The sequence below is a fragment of the Sinocyclocheilus anshuiensis genome, unplaced genomic scaffold, assembly GCF_001515605.1.
Source record: "Sinocyclocheilus anshuiensis isolate Anshui unplaced genomic scaffold, SAMN03320099.WGS_v1.1 scaffold942, whole genome shotgun sequence".
NCBI lineage: Eukaryota > Metazoa > Chordata > Actinopteri > Cypriniformes > Cyprinidae > Sinocyclocheilus > Sinocyclocheilus anshuiensis.
Genome location: NW_015536531.1, coordinates 998,763 through 1,005,874, shown reverse-complemented (window position 1 = coordinate 1,005,874; position 7,112 = coordinate 998,763).

Genomic DNA, 7,112 nt, shown 5'->3' with positions numbered 1-7,112 from the left:
AGCTTTTCTGCATCAGAAACAGGTAACATGTTTCGTAGCTTGGCAATGTTTCTAAGATGGAAGAATGCTGTTTTTGTAACATGGGAAATATGATTTTCAAAAGACATGTTTCTAGTAATAATGGAACATTTTCTGAGCAGCATTTTATAATGATTTCTGAAGGATAAATTACATTTTAAAATATATTACAATTGAAAACAGTTCAAATATTAGTATTTTACAGTATTACTATTTTTATTTTTGATCAATGCAACCTTGGCGAGCATAAGAAACTTCATTCACAGATTTTTGAATGACAGTGTATGCTTAAAATAAGAATAGATCATATACATTGCCTTTCTGTTTGAACTGGGGGTTGAGTTTTATAAATTATTTGCATTTTGTGCATAATAAACGTAATTATAAACCAAAAATGTGTAAATAAAGCTCAATTTATTCATGAATTGGATTAGATGGATTAGATATTGTGGCATTCCACTTAGCATTGATTAATTTGCATGCCATGTTCAATGCTGATTTATAGCTTCAAAAGGACAATCACTGTTAAAATTAAGTTACAAAATTTATAAACACCCTAAAATACGCATAATACCCTGAAGTATTTAAAGATTCCTCTTAAATGGCTTTCCATTAATATGAAATGAAATGTCTGAGAACTGCACCCTGCGGCTGAGTTTTGCAAGTGATCATCAATCTTGACGTTAATTAGAAAAAGATTCCCACACAAGTGGACGCTGGTCCTCAGTCCCTCTGACCACCTCCATTTGGGAAAGAACTCCTGTCTCTGGTCGTCCCTTTGGGAGAGACATTTTCATAACATCATAAAACATTATAAAAGTTAAAAAAATATATATATATTATGAACTGTGAACTGAAGCTTCTTAATCGCAAAACATCATCTCTATAACAAAGTGGCCAAATTTATGATGTACGCGTATCTGGAAGAGATGTGATGGGTAGGAACGAAGGGTTTAAATTGGGAGAGTGATAATACATTTCAAGCAGTATGAATAAGAAAGATTGAGAGTCTTGACCTCCGGCGTCACTTTAAGCAGGTCTGGATATAGTCTTAAATTTGCATTAACATTCATGATTTGTATCATCTTTCTACATTGTCTCTCTCATTAAACCCTGATTTGCCTCTAATTGGAAGTAAATGGCTGGCAGTTCAGTGCTAATCACTGTAATTGTGATCTCATTTGGTATGCTTGATAACTGGCCTGCTCTGACTTCATCAGCCACCCAAATGCAGAGGAGAGGTTGAATTATATTCAGCCAGTAGACCGTGTGTGTGTTTTAAATTAATATTGATTTAAAGTAGGGCACAATTCACCCTATCAGACAGATTCAGAGGGTATCGCAGAAGCACTGCCACAGTGCTGCAGGGCCCTAAATTCAGTTTGTTATAATTTGGGCTTGCGTTTGTATGTTGAGTTGCTTGATTTGAATTTGTTATTTTTTCTCCCAAGTGCATCTGTAAGTAAACCTACACAACAGATTTGAGGAAGTGTCTTGCTGCGTTGCTCTGTGTGACAGTAATGAGAATTGGCATCTTTATTTTGGATCCTGTGAGAACCCAACGGTTACCCCTCATTGCATGACTGGGGGCTACAAAAGTTTGTTCTAAAATAAGGGACTGATTGTTGTGTTTGACAGTCTGTTTGTGTTCTGCTTCTTTCTTGTCACATAAAGCCAGAGAGATGGGCTGACTCTATGCAAAGCAGGGTGTTAGTTGCGAGTCCGCATGGATAAATTTAGCTTCTTCGTGTCACCTCACTGTCTCTGATATAGACATAAACTCGCTGGCTGAGTTTGGGATTCAGGTCATTGTGGTTTCTAGGTTGCCTTACTTTGTCTGTTTTTGTGGCAGTCCTCCTGCAGTTTTGTGCTCTTTTTATGCACTTATCAAATCTATAAAGAGAACTGATTTAGTATGCAACTATGTATAAGGTGTTTTCATGATGTACTATGCTTTACGTTCTCTGTTTGTACTGATAGTCATGTGCTTAACCCTCAATCGTCCCCTGGGGTCAATATGACCCCAATCAACTTAGTTTTAAAAAATGGTTCCCTCTCAGTGGAATAAGATTTTGTGACTTTTCAACATTTTATATTTTTTAATGTATTTTCTAATGTTTATATATACATAAATTCACAAAATGTATCACAAAAGTTGTGATAGAAGCAGTTGGCCACATCCAGTAAAATGAATGGCTCTCTATGGCCCTCTGCTGGTCAAAACAATTTCTTTCCTAAACTGTAATCCTTTTAGGTTTATTTCTAACCAGCAGATGGGAGAACTCTACACCTAACACCTAGATCAATATCCAGAAGCAACTTAAATTAAATTTAGGTCATCCTTTAAGTGATTTTTTCATAAAAAATTTATATTTCACATGCAAGCTAATGGTGTAGTTGAGGAATTTGGTGGTAAATAGATACAAACATACTTCATATCTCCCAAAACACAGCATCAATGTATAGATGAGAAGTAAACAAAAAAAAATGATATATTATTTGTATGATTAAAAATTTATATATTTTTCACAATTACTCTTTCAATGTTTGGGGTCATATTGACCCCAAGGGACTTAAGTGTAAACAGGAAATGAGGGACATTTGAGGGTTAATTAATGACATGTCATGGTGTCAATTAAGCCACAGTACAAAAAAAGCCACCAAGCACTGTAAAAGTGCTTTTGCAAGCAATTCCTTTCAAACCTTCACTATCCTTTGGAATTAGGTTATTTTAAAAAATAAAAATATTAAAATGTAAATTAAATGTATATATTAATATATAATTTTAATATAATACATTTAAATCTTAAAGAATATAAATATTTTGAATTAGTTTGTGTTATATTTTACAGTAATTAAATATGTTATAAAATGTTAATGTATTATTATTATTATTTGGAAATAAGCTATAGATGTGATATTTTCATATTCTTTTGGTCAGATGCACTTAAAGCAAATGCTGCATATTTATTGTCACAATCCCCAGTCACCAGTCCATTCAATGCTGCATATTTATAAAGTTGCATTGAAAATGTCACTTTTTGTTATTACTTACACAGTGGCCATCATTTTTATGATAATTTTATTTCATAATTTTTTGTTTGTTTGTTTATTTTTCAGAGCCGAAGATTACTGTGGTTCAGGGGTCTATGATGCATTGTTGTGGAAATTAACTTGCGACTTTTTCTCGAACATGGTCGCATCTCCATCATTTGAACCACCACATTGGTTCAACAATATAGGGCCATTGTTCGTGATGTCACATGCATGTGATGGAGTAATAACTTCTGCTAATTAACTGATTCGATATCTCTGAGATGCTGATGTGTGGAACATAGCACTTTAGGACCAGTTGCATATAAGGTTTAGACTAGTCTTACAAGTTAGTCATCTAATTTTTTTCTTTAAGACTGGTCATAATTTTTTTTAAATTTGGTTACACAAAAATGTAGATTAGTTTAAGTTGAATCCAAAAAACGAGACTGATTACCCTTTGGCTAACGGCTTGTTGATCAGACAAGTTTTTAAGACACTGTCTTAACATAGAGGTTAAGTTTATGCAACTGGCCCCTGATGACTAATTTACTATTTTTTCCCTCTCATTTTACTTTATTTGATGTTTGATTCATCGCAGGTTCCCTCTTACGTCATACTTCGGGGTTCCTTTAGGCATTTATGCACATGCGCACTCTTCAAAAATGGCGCTTATTGAGGACATGCAAAGATATATAAATTAAAATGCATATACATTTAGATAGAATTGAAGATATAGATTGTACTGCACGTTAGCTTGCTTGTTGTGCTCAAGAGCACAATTTATTTAAATCCATATGTCTTACTAACAAGAAACTATGCTTCTAACCACAGGTCGAGAGCTGTAGTTCCAATCATATAAGTTTGCGATGCTGTTTGCGAATGTTTGTTTGAACTATGGTTTCGGAAAACACCGAATCGTTGAACTACGTTGGTAACGATGGAACTTGCAACCATAGTTGGCAAACAATGCTTTTTGGAAATGCACCCAAGAGCAGTAATCATTCTGGACAGACAGCTTTGCTTTGGGGCTTAAAATTGTTTCATATTTGTCAACTCTGGCTGTTCCTCCCAAGATTTCTTTCTGGCACTTCTAGACTTTTTATTGCAGTGACCTTGTGCTTGGTCACCGGGGGGCTTAGGGTTGACATCCTAAGCTGCTTTGTGGAAATCTCTATTGTTGAAAGCCAATTTACAAGTTGAAATCTTTAATTAGAAAATGCATTTCTGTGCCAATGCAGTTGTCACAATCCCCAGTCACCAGTCAGTAATTCTCCACTTCTTCCTTGTCTGGTCTCGTCTCTCCACGTTTGAGGACTTACCTGGTTACTTCCTTGGATACTTACCTGTCTTCAGTTCCGGTCTTCACTAAGCCTTCACCCAACGCACATAACTGTTTATGCTCAAGCTAACTGCTATCTTCCCCGAATTATATACTTACATGTTTACCACGCTGCTTCTCTGAAATACCTGTGAATAAAGACTTTGTTGACCTTTCTTGAGTCTTCTCCTTCTGTACTTATGACCGCAGTATCTGTTATGTGCATTTATCTCTCATTCACACTGCTTTTAATCTACTACATGACTGATTTATCTCCCGCTCAGATGCTGTCTTTTTCTATAGCGTCCCTCAATAAGTGTATTTTGATAACACTGGTAATGACTTCAAGTCTGTATTTTTCTGAACACAAACAGGGAAGACTGTGCAGAAATTGGCCAAAGGTTTTCATTGTTTGAATCTTTATTTGTGCATCTCAGCTTCTTACACTCTAAAAGGTACAAAACTGGGGCTGTACTTTTTCAAAAAGGTACACTTTTGTACCTTTTAGGTACTAATATGTACACTAGGTACTGATATGTACCTTTAAGGACCCTTTAGGTACTTTTTTTTCTAAGAGTACAGGAGAAAATGTTACTGTTGCGAATGCTCATGCATTGTAAAGAAGGTCTCTGGATTTTCTCCAATAAAGTGTTGTTGTTTTTTTTTTTCAATCTGGTTTTCAATCTGAGCAGACATGCATATAACATGTCAGAGCTTTAGTAAAAGGGGATATTTTCTGTGAATATTGATGGCCCAATCATCACAAACCCTACCATACTGCTTCAAAATATAGTTATACAGACAGTTTTTGGGTGAACTATTCCAAGTTTCTCTTATTTTGTCCTGCTTTTGAAGTCTAGGAGAAACAATTGAGATATTAAAGAGGTCTCATTTGGGATTTTTCTTTCTTATGTGATGCAACAACCTTGAAAAGATTCGCTCATCTTTCCGCATTTCACAATTTTCACACCTCTCATGTATTCCTGAGCCTCATAAGTGTAGATTTATATTTATGTGTCAGTGTTTGATGTTGTGCAGCATGGAAACGCTGAACAGGAAAGCGCTGTTTCACACTGCCACATCCTCTCAGAGTTGAGCAGATGACACTGCCCTTCACACACTCTGTCTTCCTCTGCCCATCAACCCTGAGGCTGTATCACTCTCAAACAATCCCAATGGACTGACGGAGCAGTTGGCATGTTGTTGCATTGTGGAGACTGACTGGAGAGATACAGGCAGCGACAGCAAAAAGAGAAATGCTGTGACATCATCACATGAAACGTGTGACTGCATGAAACCACATCGGTTGGTATTGAAGGGAAAGTTGTATTTGAGGGATTAGTTCACCTGAAACTAAATTCTGTCATCATTTATTCACCCTCATGGCTTTCTTCCTTCTGTAGAGATTTAGAGTATAATGTGCTGGGTGTGCTTCTATTAAAATGCAACGAATGGAGACTTTGAAACAGGCCAAATAGGTCCATAAATCTATCATAAAGGTGGTCCAAGCTAATCGGTCCATGTGTTCATAAGAAATATGATAGTTTTGAAATTTAAGTTGTTGTTCATTCATAATCTTTCCCTACAGTGGGCTGTTATTTGCTCCAATCAGATTATTGAGGCATTGAGTAGAACTAAATTAGTCCAATTCATAAACAAATCATACACTGGTTTTGTAAACTGGATGAAACCTATTCACTGAAAAGATCTGATTCAAAAGAATGATTTGTTCACCAGTCAGACTGTGCTACTTCTCTCATGACTGATTTTCAGGGAATAGTGACTTTTGGCCTGTATAACTTCAGAAGACTTGAAATATTGTTTAAAACTTTTATGGTGCCTTTTTGTTATTTTGGAGTTTGACAGTTCCAGTCCTCATTCACTTTCATTATATTGACGAGCATACTCTTCAAAACAAGAAAGACATCCATAAAGGTTTGGAATGACATGAGGGCAAGTAAATGGTGAACTATCCCTTTAAAGCATTTTCAGCCCAGGGCTTTTCATGAACCCACCTGTGTTTGTTTACATGAGCCCGAAGAGCTGTCCAAATGTTTTTCTGTGGGTAGCAGGTGTATTGCCTTCTACTCCTTTCTGTTACATAAAAAATCTTCCTCCCTAAACTTAAAAAATGCATGCAGTGTTCTTTTATTTTTGTTGTCATATTAAGTTTAAAATTTTGCATGGGATTAGTGCACACACCTGTATAATGGTGTGAACATCAGCTTTGCCCTCTGGCAGGTTTCTTCTATAACAGAATAGTGGAGGGCAAAGAAGCTGAGGCTGAGCCTTCCCAATCCTCCTGCCCTGCGTATGATGAGCTTTTTGGAAGTTATGGATCGCGCCACGGCGAGGCTTTCCTTGCCGTGAAGTGGGTGAAGAAAGTGACATCGCAAAATATCTCGATGAACGTTATTTTTTCTGGCCATAACCCTCCAGCTCAGGTGAGCCTTCCTTTCTTCCTGTTTTCCATACAGAGATTGAGAAGGAATAGAAGAGGCCGTTTTTCCTCACGCATCCATCGATTCCAGCATACGAGGTATGCCAACATTGAGGCGATGTGCGAAAGCGGTTATGAGAAGATGCCCCTATAGAGATACGCTGGCAAGCTATCTCTCTATGGGTGAGACGTCCTATAAGACTGCCCTCCTTGAAATATTGCTCGGATGCCAGGGCATACGCAGCAGCAGCAGGTCGGGCTGTCGCTTCATTGCACACGATGGTGATGCTCCAAGCATAT